We start from the raw sequence: 16,921 nt of genomic DNA, 5'->3' as shown, positions 1-16,921 counted from the left end.
AATCATCCCTACAAGACTGCTGCTGCTGCTGATGCTGAGTGCCAGCCTCCACCTCCATGCTGACACAATCATCCTCCTCCTCCTCCTCCTCTTCCTGTGTGATGGGTGGGACAGCAGGAACACTGTCTGGATAAAGGAGGCTTGAGAGGCAAGGAAGTCCTCCTCTTCCTGCCTCTGTTCTGCCTCAAGTGCCCTGTCCATTATTCCACGAAGCGTATGCTCCAACAGGTGGACAAGAGGTACAGTGTCACTGATGCATGCACTGTCACTGCTCACCATCCTTGTGGCCTCCTCAAACGGTGACAGGACAGTGCATGCATCCCTCATCATGCCCCACTGGCGTGGTGAGAAAAAACCGAGCTCCCCTGACCCTGTCCTGGTGCCGTAGTTGCACAGGTACTCATTTATGGCCCTCTGCTGCATGTGCAACTGCTGCAGCATGGCCAACGTTGAGTTCAGCCTGGTGGGCATGTCACATATAAGGCGGTTCTTGGGCAGGTTCAACTCCTTTTGGAGCTCAGCCAGCCGAGCACAGGCATTAAATGATTGGCGGAAATGCACACAGACTTTCCTGGCCTGCTTCAGGACATCCTGTAAGCCCGGGTACCTGCCCAAGAACCGCTGCACCACCAGATTAAGGACGTGAGCCACACAGGGCACATGGGTCAGTTGTCCCTGTCGGAGGACGGAGAGGAGGTTGGTGCCATTGTCGCAAACCACCTTTCCTGGCTTAAGCTGGCGTGGTGTCAACCACCTCTCGGCCTGTCCCTGCAGAGCTGACAAAATATCTGCCCCAGTGTGGCTCCTGTCCCCCAAACAAACCAGCGCAATCATGGCATTGTTTTGCCTGCGTACTTGCGTAGCCCGTTGAACGCCTACAGAGCACCGCTGGTTCTGAGGACAGAGCACTGGAAGAGGCCATGGAGGAAGAAGAAGAGGAGGGGGTGGAGGAGAGAGGTGTGTCACAACCAGTAGTAGCATTTTGGAGGCGTGGTGGCGGAACAACCTCCAACACTACTGCACCTTTGTTCTGCATCCTTCCCAGCTGCCAGAAGAGTGACCCAATGGGCTGTGAAAGATGGGTATCGTCCCTGTCAATGCCTGCTGGACCATGAGTTAGCGGTAATATGCACCTTACTGCTGACCGCCCTGTCCAGCGAGTCAAGGACATTGCCTTCCACATGCCGGTAGAGAGCCGGAATCACCTTCCGTGAGAAAAAGTGGCGTTTGGGGACCTGCCACTGAGGAACCGCACATTTTACAAACTCACGGAAGGGGGCCGAGTCTACCAACTGAAAAGGCAGCAGTTGAAGTGCTAGCAATTTAGCAAAGCTAGCATTCAACCGCTGGGCATGTGGATGGCTGGGAGTGAACTTCTTTCGATGGTCCAGCAGCTGGGGCAGGGAAATTTGCCTACTATAATCGGACATGGGTGTACTGCTAGCAGAGTGCCCGGAAGCACTTGGCTGTGACGCACCTAATTCTACACCTTCATTCCTCTCAGAGCAGGTTTCAGAGAGGACTGAAGGTCTAGTGGGGTTGGAGATCCCAGCTAATGAGGAGCAAGGAGAGGTCCGCTTTGTTCTTTGGTGTGGGTCTTTGAAGTACGCTTGCCAATGAGCTGCATGGCAGGTCAACATATGTCTGGTCAAGCAGGTGGTGCCCAAGCGGCTGATGTTTTGGCCACGCGAGATACGCTCGAAACATATATTACAAATAGTAGCAGTGCGATCTGATGCACTCGTCTCAAAAAAGGCCCTTTTTGGAATAAATTTTAGAATAACGCACAGAGGAAGCTCCCTGCACAGGTGGAGCTCTGCGGTGTGATTCAGTTGGTGTGCTGCCCCTAAGCTGGCCCCCAGAGGGCATCCTGCCTCGTTGGACATGTGCCTCCTTCTCCTCCTCCTCTCTCCTACCAGGCACCTACGTGGAGTCAGTGCCCTCATCATCCCATCCCTCTTCATCGCTGGAGCAAACCTGGCAGTATGCTGCAGCTTGTGGAACATGACTGCCAGATTGCTGTCCTTCTTGAGCATCCCCTCTCTCTGCGCTCACGCTACTGCCTTCCTCTAGCTGAGTATCATCATCAGAGCCTACAAAACACTGGGCATCCTCCTGGAGCATGTACCCAACACTGTGCTCAAAGAGTTCAGGGGACTCCTCAGGAGGACGTGGTGAGTCTAGGGAAGGAGTCACTGATGATGACATTGAGACGAGGGAAGAGGATGCGTTGGCAGCTGCTTTGCTAGTACCCTGAGCCTGGGTGAGAGAGGATGAGGAGGATGAAAAGGGCTTGGTCATCCACTCTACCAAGTCTTCAGCATGATGCGGCTCAACATGTCCAGCTGACGAAAATAAGGACAAGCGTGTCCCATGGCCACGTGCTGATGATGACGATGCGCCATGTCCACGACCAGCACTGTTGTCTCTAGACACAGAGCCTGCTTGCCCTTTTTTATCGGCTCGTGCCTGTCTGCCTCTCCTTGTTGGCCTTCCAGACATGGTAATGGCCTGAAGGGAGTTGGGAAAACCAGCAATTGGGTAGTGTATATTGTGCTGGAGGCACACAACACAAACTAACTCCTGCAGATGGCAGATGGCTCAATTAGAAAAGAGCTATATAGGTGGATAATGGTGTATACTGCGGTCAGGGCACACAGACAACACCCACAATCTCCTACAGCTGACTGAAAGCTCTATTACAGAAGAGCAATATAGCTAGCTATATAGGTGGATATAATGGTGTATAGTGCGGTCAGGGTACGCAGACAACACGCACAATCTCCTACAACTGACTGAAAGCTCTATTACAGAAGAGCAATATAGCTAGCTATATAGGTGTGTCAGGAAGGGCATGCCAGCACCCAAGATGGCTGCCGAAGAAGATGACCTGTTACCTCTTCATGTCAGGAAGGGCATGCCAGCACCCAAGATGGCTGCAGAAGAAGATGACCTATTACCTCTGCCCCTGTCAGGATGCCATTGGTGTGCACGCACCATGTGACAGCTTTTGCCACCCAAACAGGCTATTTAAACTCAGCCAGTTTCCAGGCTCAGTGCTGTCTGCTCTACAGCGTTCCCTGTGTAACCTGCAATTAGCTACCTGACTTCTGTTCCTGTTGTGACCCGGCTTGCTTCCTGACATTCCTGTTTCCTGCCTGCATCTGACCCCGGCTTGTCCCCCACTCCACACCTGCCTGCTCCTTCTGCCACTCCGCTGCCAGCCTGTTGACGACCCGGCCTGTAATCTGATTCTGCTTCTGCTTCAGCCCCTGTTCCTGACGTGCCCGTTGTGTATGACCCGGCCTGCCTGTACTTGCCTTCTCTTCAGCCTTGAGGGTGCCACCCTCCCTTCTGCTGCATCTGCGCTCCTGCCTGTGGGGACCAGTTGTCTACTTGTTCCAGCTACCTGCCTACCACTGCTCTGGGATTTCTACAGACACAGCCCGGCCGAGTGCTCCGAGCCAGCTCCAGGTTCAGCGATCCCGCCAGGCACTCGTGCGACTCTGCATCTCGGTGCTTCCTGTCAGCTCTATCAGGGGCTCCAAGTCAGAGTTGTAAGAGAGGCCGTCCTCTGCATATCAGGCTCCATCACCAGGTACATGACAGGTGGATATAATGGTGTATAGTGCGGTCAGGGCACGCAGACAACACGCACAATCTCCGACAACTGACTGAAAGCTCTATTACAGAAGAGCAATATAGCTAGCTATATAGGTGGATATAATGGTGTATAGTGCGGTCAGGGCACGCAGACAACACGCACAATCTCCTACAACTGACTGAAAGCTTTATTGCAGAAGAGCAATATAGTTAGCTATATAAATACTGGGGGTGTTTTATGTGGCGCTAACTAAAATATTACTAAAATGTGTTTTAACCAAGATATTATATAAATTAAAAAAATTTAAATTTATATAAATGTAAATTCATACAGTGCATCTAATTGTGCAAAGAACTATTAAAAGCTGATAACTAGCAATAAAGTGCATAAAATATCGATATAATATAAATAATAAGTGCATCAAAAATGACAATATAATAAAAATAAATCAATCAAAGAGTCCATGCAACAGTGCAAATATTGCAAAATCACATAACTTATTTCTGCCAAAAAAATCCTTTAAACTCCACAAAGTTGATAATAAATATCCAGTGTAAAGTGAAAAAATGTGTAAACGGTCCACTCAGCAAATGTGCAATCCGTTCAGCCAATGATGATAATCATGCAATGTGAGCAATCAGTGTAATATACACTATTCCTTCAACCTTCAGTGCTTTTCGTGCACCCCTTGTTTCTCCCAGCCTCTCACCTCTAATCAAGGTCCCTAAGGACCGGGTCAAGCTTGAGGGGTGGTTAATAAAACATCTTCCACCACTTATCAGTATAACCTCCGGGACATCAGCTAGTTCCTCCAGTATCCATAATCCGGGTGATATATAAAAAAGTAAGGGGGCCTCCAATGAGTAGTACCGTAAAAACACTTTATTTAAATAGAAATATCCACACTTACATTACAATAAACTAATTCACAGATGTAAACAGCAGTGCTTCCGGTCTCGGCCGCGACCGGAAGTAACAAGCGACACTTCAACTCCTCCCTGACGCGTTGCGTCACATACCACGTGACTTTCTCACCCTTTCAGGGCACCTACAGGTACGTGATTCTGTGCAGAGGAGCCGCTTTGCCGCTGTATATATCTGTACAGTCATGTTGGAACAGGAAGGCACCATCCCCAAACTGTTCCTACAAAGTTGGGGGTATGAAATTGTCCAAAATGTCTTGGTATGCTGACACCTTAAGTGTTCCCTTCACTGGAACTAAGGGGCCAAGCCCAACCCCTGAAAAACTACCCCAAACCATAATCCCCCCTCCACCAAATGATTTGGACCAGTGCACAAAGCAGGGTTCATAACTAGTGATGGACGAACTTCCGAGGGGACGTTTCGCGAACGCGAAACGCAAATGCGGCCGATAGTTCGCGAACCGTAACGTTTGCGGCAGGCCCCATTGACTTCAATGGGAGGCAAACTTTACAAACCTACAGGTCAAATTTGCAGCCACAAAATAATTACTAGCTGTGCACACATAGTCCCACCACATGGCCAATGCCATAACACATGTATGAGGTGAATCTGGGATCGACAACTACAAGCATTCTTTTTTTATATGTGAAATTCTGACAATTCAGGACTCAGGAGCACAAGAAGGCAATGGAGGAGAGGGAAGGTCGGGGTAGGCTAAGAAGAGGGTGCAGGAGATGATCACCAGCACCGTGATATAGAGCACTGACATCAGCAGCGTGACATAAAGCACTGACACCAGCACCGTGATATACAGCACTGACACCTGCACCGTAAGCAGCCCCAGGAGGAAGTCAGCATAGCACAGGGATGGTGGGAACCCCTGATAATGAGCATAGCACAGGGATGGTGGGAGCCCCTCATAATATGCACAGCAGAGGTACAGCCCCAGGAGTAAGTCAGCATAGCACAGGGATGGTGGGAGCCCCTCATAATAAGCAGCCCCAGGAGGAAGTCAGCATAGCACAGGGATGGTGGGAGCCCCTGATAATAAGCATAGCACAGGGATGGTGGGAGCCCCTCATAATATGCACAGCAGAGGTACAGCCCCAGTAGTAAGTCAGCATAGCACAGGGATGGTGGGAGCCCCTCATAATAAGCAGCCCCAGGAGGAAGTCAGCATAGCACAGGGATGGTGGGAGCCCCTCATAATGAGCATAGCACAGGGATGGTGGGAGCCCCTCATAATATGCACAGCAGAGGTACAGCGCCAGGAGGAAGTCAGCACAGCACAGGGATGGTGGGAGCCCCTCATAATAAGCAGCCCCAGGAGGAAGTCCGCACAGCAGAGGGATGGTGGGAGCCCCTCATAATAAGCAGCCTCTTGAGGAAGTCAGCACAGCACAGGGATGGTGGGAGCCCCTCATAATAAGCAGCCCCAGTAGAAATATGACACCACTCAACCTCTTCAAACAGGAGGGTAGTTAACACTGTCGTGAGCTAGGCGAGTACGCTTATCGGTCACGATCCCCCCTGCTGCACTGAACGTCCTTTCGGACAGGACACTGGACGAGGGGCAAGCCAACAGTTCGATTGCAAATTGGGCAAGCTCTGGCCAGAGGTCAAGCCTGCCCACCCAGTAGTCCAGGGGTTCATCACTCCTCAGAGCGTCCACATCGGCCGTTAACCCGATGTAGTCGGACACCTGACGGTCTAGGCGTTCCCTGATGCTGGATCCGGATGACACCTGTCGATGGGTCGGCTGAAAGAATGACCTCATATCAGAAGTCACCAACACATCTTCAAACCGGCCTCTTCTTGCAGGCGCTGTTGGATTGGTACCCGCAACTCCTTCTCTGGGAGAATGCAGCATTTCTCGAAGCAAGGCCTGAAAGTGCCCTCTGTGACGGCGGTAACATTTCCACCATTTTGTGTTTGTACCGGGGGTCTAAGTATGTTGCCACCCAGTACTGGTCCTTGACCCTTATGCTTTTTATACGGGGGTCCCTATTAAAACACTGGAGCATGAAGGCCCCCATTTGCACTAAACTGGAAGCGGTGTGATGGCCTGGCTCCTGCTCATCATCCAGGATAATGTCGTCCTCTTCATTCTCCTCTCCCCATCCACGCACAACAACAGGGATCCCAGAAAGGTTTAAAGCATGCTCTTCTTGCTCCTCCTCATCTGCCCCAGCACCATCCTCCTCTGACTCTTCAGACTCCTGTTGTTCACTTGTCTCAGATAGAGTAGCCCCCCTGGGAATTCATCCAGCATTGCAACTTCCTCATCTTCCCGCTCCTGCTCCTCCACAGCTTGATCAATGACACGATGCAATGCATGCTCCATAAAGAAGGCATAAGGTACCATGTCACTGATGGCGCCATGACTGCGACTGACCAGTTTGGTGATCTCCTCAAATGGCCGCAGAAGTCTGCATGCGTCGCGCATGAGCAGCCACTGGTGCGGTGAAAAAAAACCAGCTCCCCAGAACCTGTTCTGCAGCAGAGTTCATACAGGTAGACGTTAACTGCACGTTTCTGCTCGAGCATATAGAAGGTTGAGTTCCATCGCGTCGGGCAATCGCAAATAAGACGTCTGACCGGCAGATTGTGTCGCCGCTGAATGTCAGCAAGGCGAGCCATGGCCGTGTAAGATCTTCTGAAATGGCCCGAGATTTTCCTCGTCTGCCGCAAGATGTCCTGGACCCCAGGGTATTTGACAACGAATCGCTGCACGACTAAGTTTAAGACGTGTGCCATGCATGGCATGTGCGTAATTTTGCCCTGTTTCAATGCGCTAAGCAGCTTGGCACCGTTGTCGCACACGATTTTACCAACTGTCAAATTGAGCGGTGTTAGCCACTGATCTGCCTCTGAACGCAAAGCTGAAAGGAGTGCCGGGCCAGTGTGGCTCTTGGCTTCCAGGCACAACAGACGCAGCACGGCATGGCAACGTCTCACCTGTCATGTCGAATAGGTTCTGGGGAGCTTGGGCGGCGCAGCGCAAGAGACGCTAGCAGCGGAAAAGGAGGAGTCAGCCGAGGAGGAGAGGGAGGAGGATGGAGTAGGAGGAGGAGGAGAAGAGCCAGGCCTGCATGCAATCCGTGGCGGTAAAACCAAATCTACACGGGTGCCACGGGTTACATGCTTGACGGCCGTCAGAAGGTTCATCCAGTGGGCCGTAAAAGTGATATATCTTCCCTGCCCGTGTTTGCTAGACCACGTGTCTGTGGTCAGATGTCCCTTGGCACCGACACTGTTTGCCAGAGATACATTCACTTGCCGCTGAACATGGCCATGTAGCTCTGGGATGCGCTTCTGTGAGAAATACTTCCTTCCTGGGACCTTCCATTGTGGTGTTCCAATGGCCACAAATTTTCGAAAGGCCTCCGAGTCCACCAGTTTATATGGCAGTAGTTGGCGGGCTATCAGTTCTGACAAGCCAGCCATCAACCGTTGGGTAAGAGGGTTATCCGGCGTCATCATTTTTTTACGCTCGAACATTAGGCCCACAGAAGACTGCCTTTTTGCAGAAAAACGTGAGCTTGGCGTGATGGAAGGTGGAGTGGAGGACAATTGTGAGGAGAGAGGAGAAGGAGAAGTAGAAGACGAGGCTGGACGGTGAGAGCCTGGAGTGTGGCTTTGTGTGTTCCGTTGCTCCCACTGGGCTCGGTGATGGCTGCTCATGTGCCTTCTTAAGGCGGTCGTCCCTAGGTGAGTGTTGGGCTTACCGCGACTAATGTGTTGACTGCAAAGATTGCAGATGGCAACACTATTGTCAGCAGCGGACACGTTAAAAAAAGCCCACACTGCGGAGCCATGTGCCGGCGGCCTGGGAGCGCCAGTTGTGGCCGTACATGGTCGATGACTCGCTCCTGATACATTAGCAGTCTGCTTTGTCCCTCCTGTGCAATGTAAGTTATTCCTGCTTCTCCTCCCTATCTGATGGTCCATATCTCCTCTTCCTCTCTTGTGGGCACCCAAGTGACATCACTAGACACGTCATCATCAATGTCACCTTCCCCACCGCTATAAGTAGAGATCTCGGAGTAGGCAGCAACACCGGGGACTGTGGACCTAAACCAGTCCTTAAGGATTAGCAGACTGTACCTCACTCAACCCTATATACTGTAGTACGCTATACCTTACCAGTCCTTAAGGACCTTTGTGGAACTAGTAGGTTGTGATTAGCAGACTGTACCTCAGTCCCTATACTGATAAATGACTGCTGCAGAATAGGGCAGCAGTCAGCAGTAGTGCACCTCAACCCTATATATTGTGGACCTAAACCAGTCCTTAAGGATTAGCAGACTGTACCTCACTCAACCCTATATACTGTAGTACGCTATACCTTACCAGTCCTTAGAAGGACCTTTGTGGAACTAGTAGGTTGTGATTAGCAGACTGTACCTCACTCAACCCTATATGCTGTAGTACACTATAACTTATCAGTCCTTAGAAGGACCTTTGTGGAACTAGTAGGTTGTGATTAGCAGACTGTTCCTCAGTCCCTATACTCATAAAGGACTACTGCAGCAGAAGGGCAGCAGTCAAGTATAATATTCTTTCTATATTTGGAAGAAAGAATATTACACGTGTACAACCCTATTACCATACCAGTCCTGAAAAGGACCTTTGTGGAACTTATAGTAACAGCTAATGATTAAACTGACTGTCCCTCACTGCTACACACAGCTTCCTGTCTGTCCCTATTTAAACTGAGAAAACACAGGCTGCTGCAACAATAACTTGCACTGCACTCAAAACTATATCCTGTACTACTACACCATACCAGTCCTGAAAAGGACCTTTGTAGACCTAATAGTAACAGCTAGTGATTAAACTGACTGTCCCTGCTGCACACAGCGTCCTGTCCCTCTCTGCTGCAACAATCACTAGCACAGCAGTGCACTCAACCCTATATCCTGTACTACACCTATAGCATACCAGTCCTTAAAAGGATTTTTGTGGACCTAATAGCTAGCGATTTGGGTCACTGCAGTCTCTCCCTGCTCCACACAGCAACCTCTCCCTATAGTGACAGTAGAAATAATGTAAAATGGCCGCCGGATCGGGTCTATTTATAAGTTAGGGGGAATTTTCAAGTGTCCATGTGCTGTAATGTTTCAATTGGCTGTCCTGTACCACATGATGGATGTGTCATCATAGGTCAAAGTTCTTTTACACAGTAAACACATAAGTCCGCCGGGCGAACAGCGGCAATAGTCCGCCGATCGGGCGGACGGCGAACAGCCAAAATTCGCCGTGAACCGACCGCCGGGCGAACCGTTCGGCCATCCCTATTCATAACCACTTCAATACCGGGCACTTTCACCCCCTTCCTGCCCAGGCCATTTTTCAGCTTTCAGTGCTGTCACACTTTGAATGACAATTGCACGGTCATGCTACACTGTAGCCATGTGAAATTGTTATAATTTTCTTCACACAAATAGAGCTTTCTTTTGGTGGTATTTAATCACTCCTGTTTTTTTTTCCTAAAATAAATAAAAAAAAAGGCCAAAAATGTTGAAAGAAAAAAAAGTTTTTTTTAGTTTCTGTCAGTGAAGTAACTGATCACTACAACCTAATTATTATCATCAGTTATGTATTACTTTGTCTAGTCCCTATAGATTAGTTAGTCTATCTATACTCTGAGCACATGCTATCATTAATATCACAATACTATAAAAATTAGCTATGAAACCAAATACACGGTCTAAGATCAATCAAATCTCATTTATTTCCCAAGGGAATAAGAAAGCTTGCATAAGGTATCAATAGAAGTTACAAGAGTACATAGCATACAGTCAGAATACAATATAAGCAATACTTAGCAGATCTTCGTGGTTGAGCCTCATGATGGAATGAGAGACAGCTCTTTTTGATGAATCCCTTTTTGATAAACACACACCATCCAAACCTCATCCTACTGCCAGTCCCATTTGCTTTGGACCAATCAGTGTTCACATGACAGCCCTCCTTATATTACTGACTGTCCTGCCATACTTGGCTTCTGGGAACAGTATTGCAGTCGATGTGCCCTGGGCCGTCTTCGTCATCAATCTCTTTGAAGCTTTGTGCACACCAGGTGGGCTCCTTTGCTATGCAGATTCTGTTTTGTGCTACATTCCTCTATACCTTTTTAAACATGTGGGACTGCAAATATCAATATGGCTGAGTTCAGTTGTACAAACAGATGTGTGGAACTTTAGATATATAACATTACTTCATGTTCAATTCCAACAGTCAGTAAATTTTGTAAATAAGTAATTTTTCTCCTTCACTGATGGGTGCTGATGAGGATGCACTGATGAGGGGGCACGAATATGCCACACTTATGGACACTGATAGGTGGCATTGATACGGGGCACTGATGAGTACTGATGGGTGGCACTGATGGGCACTGATTGGCGGCACTGATGGGCAGCAGTGATGGGCATTTATGGGCAGCACTGATAGCCAGCACTGACTGGCATCACTATTGGCACTGGTGGGCATTAATGGGCAGCATTGATTGGCAGCAGTGACGAGCATTGATGGGCAGCACTGATAGGCAGCACTGACTGGCATCACTATTGGCCACTGATTGCTGGCACTGGTGGGCACTCAATTGTAATTGGGCACTGATTATCAGTGATTTGATTACATACCTAGCAAGATCGCCTACGGCCATATCACCCTAAATGCGCTCGATCTCGTCTGATCTTGGTTGCTAAGCAGGGTCGGGCCTGGTTAGTACATGGATGGCAGACCGCCTGGGAATACCAGGTGCCATAGGCATTTTTTTAATGTGTTGTTGGCGGCGACGACCTATTTTATTTTTCTGCTTGTTTGCCGAGATGACCATCTTGGCGTTTGTCAAGAGGGTTGAGAGTTGCCAGCAAGTTCCCCTACGGCCACATCATCCTGAATGTTCCCGATCTTGTCTGATCTGGAATGCTAAGCAGGGTCGGGCCTGGTTAGTACCTGCATGGGAGACCGCCTGGGAATACCAGGTGCCATAGGCATTCTTTTAATATGTTGTTGGCGTCCACAACCTGTTTCAATTTATGCTTGTTTGCCGAGGTGACCATCTTGGCGTTTGTCAAGAGGGTTGAGAGTGGCCACCAAGATCGCCTACAGCCACATCACCCTGAATGCGGTCGATCTCGTCTGAACTTGGATGCTAAGCAGGGTCGGGCCTGGTTAGTAAATGGATGGGAGACCGCCTTGGAATACCAGGTGCCATAGGCATTTTTTTAATATGTTGGCGGCGACGACCTATTTTATTTTTCTGCTTGTTTGCCGAGATGACCATCTTGGCGTTTGTCAAGAGGGTTGAGAGTTGCCAGCAAGTTCCCCTACGGCCACATCATCCTGAATGTTCCCGATCTTGTCTGATCTGGAATGCTAATTGGGCCTGGTTAGTACCTGCATGGGAGACCGCCTGGGAATACCAGGTGCCGTAGGCATTCTTTTAATATGTTGTTGGCGTCCACAACCTGTTTCAATTTATGCTTGTTTGTTTTGTCAAGAAGGTTGAGAGTGGCCACCAAGATCGCCTACAGCCACATCACCCTGAATGCGGCCGATCTTGTCTGATCTTGGATGCTAAGCAGGGTCGAGCCTGGTTAGTACCTGGATGGGAGACCGCCTGGGAATACCAGGTGCCTTAGGCTTTTTTAAATATGTTGTTGACGTCGACGACCTGTTTTATTTTTCTGCTTGTTTGCAGAGGTGACCATCTTGGCGTTTGTCAAGAGGGTTGAGAGTGGCCAGCAAGATCGCCTACGATAAGAAACAACACAAAATACTAGCGCTTGAAAGCTTCTGGTGTATATTTATCAGTTCAGTCTGTATAGTTCATTAGAGGTGATTCAAAAAAGTTTTTATCAGAGAAAGATTATTTGAAAACAGTACTTGGGCTTTGCTGGGAATCCAAAAGGAGATACTTGCTGTGTTTTAGTGGATAGGGGATGTGTGTGCACAATCACCGGCGGCAGCTGCTTCTTAGCCCTTGTACACATGGTCGGACATTCTGACAACCACATTCGTTGGATTTTGTCCGACGGATTGTGTCTGAAACTGTTGCATACACATGGTCGGACCCAGTTGTCGGAAAATCCGATCGTTCAGAACGTGATGACGTTATTTCGTTATGACGGGACTACGGTCACGATAGTAGCCAATAGCTTTGGTGTAGGAATTTGATCTGAGCATGCGTGGCACTTTGTCCGATCAAAATTCTCTACACCAGGCGGTCTCCCATCCAGGTACTAACCAGGCCCGACCCTGCATAGCATCCGAAATCCGACGAGAGCGGGCACACTCAGGGTATTGTGGCCATAGGCAATCTTGCTGGCCACTCTAAACCCCCTTGACAAACGCCAAGATGGTCACCTCGGAAAACAAACAGCAAAATAAAACAGGTCATCGACGCCAAGAACATATTAAAAAAAAGCCTGCAGGACCTGGTATTCCCAGGCGGTCTCCCATCCAGGTACTAACCAGGCCCGACCCTGCTTAGCATCCGAGATCAGATGAGATCGGGTGCATTCAGGGTTATGTGTCCAAAGGTGATCTTGCTGGCCACTCTCAACCCTCTTGACAAACGCCAAGATGGTCACCTCGGCAAACAAGCAGAAAAATAAAACAGGTCGTCGAAGCCAACAACATATTAATAAAAGCCTACGGCACCTGGTATTCCCAGGCGTTCTCCCATCCAGGTACTAACCAGGCCGGACCCTACTTAGCATCTGAGATCAGATGAGATGGTGCGCATTCAGGTTGATGTGGCTGTAGGCAATCTTGCTGGCCTCTCTCAACTCTCTTGACAAACGCCAAGATGGTCACCTCGGCAAACAAGCAGAAAAATAAAACAGGTCGTCGACGCCAACAACATAATAAAAAAAGCCTATGGCACCTGGTATTCCCAGGAGGTCTCCCATCCAAGTACTAAACAGGCCCGACCAAGCTTATCATCCGAGATCAGATGAGATCGGGCGCATTCAGGAAGAAGTGGCCATAGGCGAACATGTTGGCCACTCTCAACCCTCTTGACAAATGCCAAGATGGTCCCCTCAGAAAGTAAGCAGACAAATAAAACAGGTCGTCGACGCCAACAACATATTAAAAAAGTGCCTACGGCACCTAGTATTCCCAGGCGGTCTCCCATCACAGCTACTAACCAGGCCCGAACCTGCTCAGCATCTGCGATCGGGTGTATTCGGGGTGATGAGGCCATAGACAATCTTTTTGGCCACTCTCAACCCTCTTGACAAACGCCAAGATGGTCACCTCGGCAAGCAAGCAGAAAAATAAAACAGGTCGTCGACACCAACAACATATAAAAAAAAGCCTTTAGCACCTAGTATTCCCAGGCGGTATCCTATCCAGGTACTCACCGGGCCTGACCCTGCTTAGCATCCGAGATCGGACGAGATCGGGCGCTTTCAAGGTGATGTGGCTGTATGCAAGCTTGCTGGCCACTCTCAACCCTCTTGACAAACGCCAAGATGGTCACCTCGGCAAACAAGCAGAAAAATAAAACAGGTCGTCGACGCCAACAACATATTAAAAAAAAGCCTACAGCACCTGGTATTCGCAGGCGGTCTCCCATCCAGGTACTAACCAGGCCGGACTCTGTTTTGCATCCAAGATCAGACGAGATCAGGCGCATTCGGGGTGATGTGGCTGTAAAGGATCTTGCTGGTCACTCTCAACCCTCTTGACAAACGCTAAGATGGTCACCTCGGCAAACAAGCAGAAAAATAAAACAGGTCATCGACGCCAACAACATGTTAAAAAAAAAAGCCTATGGCACCTGGTATTGCAAGATGGTCTCCCATCCAGGTACTTACCAGGCCCGACCCTGATAAACATCCGATTTCAAGCGCATTCAGGGTAATGTGACCGCAGGCAAGCTTGCTGGCCACTGTCAACCCCCTTGACAAACGCCAAGATGGTCACCTCGGCAAACAAGCAGAAAAATAAAACAGGTCGTCGACGCCAACATATTAAAAAAAAGCCTACGGCACCTGGTATTCCCAGGCGGTCTCCCATCTGGGTACTAAGCAGGCACGACCCTGCTTAGCATTTGAGATCAGACAAGATCAGGCGCATTCAGGGTGATGTGACCATTGGAAATCTTGCTGGCAACTCTCAACCCTCTTGACAAACACCAAGATGGTCACCTCGGCAAAGAAGCAGAAAAATAATACAGGTCGTCAATGCCAACAACATATTAAAATAAAGCATTCGGTCACCTGGTTTTCCCAAGCGGTCTCCCATTCAGGTACTAACCAGGCCCGAACCTGCTTAGTATCTGAGATCAGACGAGATAGGGTGCATTCAGGGTGATGTGACCGTTGCCAATCTTGCTGGCCACTCTCAACCCTCTTGACAAACGCCAAGATGGTCACCTCGGCAAACAAGCAGAAAAATAATACAGGTCATCGACGCCAACAACATATTAAAATAAAGCATTCGGCACCTGGTTTTCCCAGGCGGTCTCCCATCCAGGTACTAACCAGGCCCGAACCTGCTTAGCATCCGAGATCAGACGAGATAGGGTGCATTCAGGATGATGTGGCTGTAGGCGATCTTGCTGGCCACTCTCAACCCTCTTGACAAATGCCAAGATGGTCACCTCAGCAAACAAGCAGAAAAATAAAACAGGTCGTCGACGCCAACAACATATAAAAAAATTGCCTGCGGCACCTGGTATTCCCAGGCGGTCTCCCATCCAGCTACTAACCAGGCCCGACCCTGCTTAGCATCCGAGATCAGACAAGATCAGGCACATTCAGGGTGATGAGGCTGTAGACGATCTTGCTGGCCACTCTCAACCCTCTTGACAAACGCCAAGATGGTCACCTCGGCAAACAAGTAGAAAAATAAAACAGGTCGTCGACGCCAACAACATATTAAAAAAGAGCCTACGGCACCTGGTATTCCCAGGCAGTCTCCCATCCAGGTGCTAACCAGGTCTGACTCGGCTTAGCATCTGAGATCAGACGAAATCATGCGCATTCAGACTGATGTGGCCGTAGGCGATCTTGCTGGCCACTCTCAACCCTCTTGACAAATGCTAAGATGTCACCTTGGCAAATAAGCAGAAAAATAAAACAGGTCATCGACGCCAACAACATATAAAAAGAAGACCTACGGCACCTGGTATCCCCAGGGGGTCTCCCATCCAGGTACTAAGCAGGCTCGACCCTGCTTAGCATCACGAGATCAGACAAGATCAGGTGCATTCAGGGTGATGTGGCTGTAAGCGTTCTTGCTGGCCACTCTCAACCCTCTTGACAAACGCCAAGATGGTCACCTCGGCAAACAAGCAGAAAAATAAAACAGGTCGTCGACTCAAAACAATATATTAAAAAAAAGCCTACGGCACTTGGTATTCCCAGGCGTTCTCCCATCCAGGTACTAACCAGGCCTGATCCTGCTTAGCATCCAAGATCAGACGAAATCAGGGTGATGTGGCCGTAGGCGATCTTGCTGGCCACTCTCAACCTTCTTGACAAACGCCAAGATGTTCACCTCGGCAAACAAACAGAAAAATAAAACAGATCGTCGACGCCAACAACATTTAAAAAAAAAAACATACGGCACCTGGTATTTCCAGGCGGTCTCCCATCCAGGTACTAACCAGGCCCAACCCTGCTTAGCATCCAAGATCAGATGAGATCGGGTGCATTCAGGGTGATATGGCTGTAGGCGATCTTGCTGCCAACTCTCAACCCTCTTGAAAAAAGCCACAATGGTCACCTCAGCAAACGAGCAGAAAAATAAAACAGGTCGTCGACGCCAACAACATATTAAAAAAAGCCTACAGCAACTGGTATTCCCAGGCAGTCTCCCATCCAGGTACTAACCAGGCCCGACACGGCTTAGCATCTGAGATCAGACGAGATGGGGCGCATTCAGTGTGATGTGGCTGTAGGTGATCTTGGTGGCCACTCTCAACCCTCTTGACAAACGCCAAGATGGTCACCTCGGCAAACAAGCAAAAAAATAAAACAGGTCGTCGACGCCAACAACATATAAAAAAAAGCCTACAGCACCTTGTATTCCCTGGCAGTCTCTCTTCCAGGTACTAACCAGGCGCGACCCTGCTTAGCATCTGAGATCAGACAAGATCGGGTGCATTGAAGGTGATGTGGTCATAGGCAATCTTGCTGGCCACTCTCAACCCTCTTGACAAACGCCAGAGGGACCACGGCTCACTCTGCCCCTGTCCTCTGCAATCGAGACAAGAGACTCAGGGCTCTAGCCCCAATAGCCACCCCCTAACGACATCTGTCAGTCCCCAAAGTAGGAACGTACATCAGAGTGCGAAGGTCGGCAAGTGAATAATGCGGCGCAGTGCCAAATCGCAAAAAGTGCTCTGGTCTTTGGCCAGCCAAATGG

At 49.3% G+C, this 16,921-nt stretch overlaps 1 non-coding gene and 13 pseudogenes across 1 annotated transcript; 4 read left to right on the top strand and 10 right to left on the bottom strand.

Moving 5' to 3' along the window:
- The first annotated feature begins 11,186 nt into the window (after nucleotides 1–11,186).
- LOC143928469 (5S ribosomal RNA) lies at nucleotides 11,187–11,305 on the top strand (annotated as a pseudogene).
- A 108-nt stretch (nucleotides 11,306–11,413) lies between these two features.
- Nucleotides 11,414–11,532, top strand: LOC143928908 (5S ribosomal RNA; annotated as a pseudogene).
- A 107-nt stretch (nucleotides 11,533–11,639) lies between these two features.
- Nucleotides 11,640–11,758, top strand: LOC143928852 (5S ribosomal RNA; annotated as a pseudogene).
- Nucleotides 11,759–12,064: 306 nt separating this feature from the next.
- LOC143928470 (5S ribosomal RNA) lies at nucleotides 12,065–12,183 on the top strand (annotated as a pseudogene).
- A 780-nt stretch (nucleotides 12,184–12,963) lies between these two features.
- Nucleotides 12,964–13,082, bottom strand: LOC143928439 (5S ribosomal RNA; annotated as a pseudogene).
- Nucleotides 13,083–13,415: 333 nt separating this feature from the next.
- LOC143929096 (5S ribosomal RNA) lies at nucleotides 13,416–13,534 on the bottom strand (annotated as a pseudogene).
- Nucleotides 13,535–13,859: 325 nt separating this feature from the next.
- LOC143928896 (5S ribosomal RNA) lies at nucleotides 13,860–13,978 on the bottom strand (annotated as a pseudogene).
- Nucleotides 13,979–14,529: 551 nt separating this feature from the next.
- LOC143928515 (5S ribosomal RNA) lies at nucleotides 14,530–14,648 on the bottom strand (annotated as a pseudogene).
- A 336-nt stretch (nucleotides 14,649–14,984) lies between these two features.
- Nucleotides 14,985–15,103, bottom strand: LOC143928472 (5S ribosomal RNA; annotated as a pseudogene).
- A 108-nt stretch (nucleotides 15,104–15,211) lies between these two features.
- LOC143928754 (5S ribosomal RNA) lies at nucleotides 15,212–15,330 on the bottom strand (annotated as a pseudogene).
- Nucleotides 15,331–15,438: 108 nt separating this feature from the next.
- Nucleotides 15,439–15,557, bottom strand: LOC143929073 (5S ribosomal RNA; annotated as a pseudogene).
- Nucleotides 15,558–15,664: 107 nt separating this feature from the next.
- On the bottom strand, nucleotides 15,665–15,784 carry LOC143928779 (5S ribosomal RNA; annotated as a pseudogene).
- A 327-nt stretch (nucleotides 15,785–16,111) lies between these two features.
- Nucleotides 16,112–16,230, bottom strand: LOC143928471 (5S ribosomal RNA). Its single transcript, XR_013262410.1, has one exon. It is a non-coding gene; the product is annotated as a 5S ribosomal RNA (ribosomal RNA).
- Nucleotides 16,231–16,337: 107 nt separating this feature from the next.
- On the bottom strand, nucleotides 16,338–16,456 carry LOC143928862 (5S ribosomal RNA; annotated as a pseudogene).
- Between the last annotated feature and the right edge of the window lie 465 nt (nucleotides 16,457–16,921).

This window comes from Lithobates pipiens, unplaced genomic scaffold, assembly GCF_037356315.1.
Source record: "Lithobates pipiens isolate NorthernLeopardFrog02 unplaced genomic scaffold, aLitPip1_a1.2 Scaffold_23, whole genome shotgun sequence".
Classification (NCBI taxonomy): Eukaryota; Metazoa; Chordata; class Amphibia; order Anura; family Ranidae; genus Lithobates; species Lithobates pipiens.
Note: the sequence above shows the minus strand (reverse complement) of the source record. Positions and strands in the feature narration are given on the sequence as shown.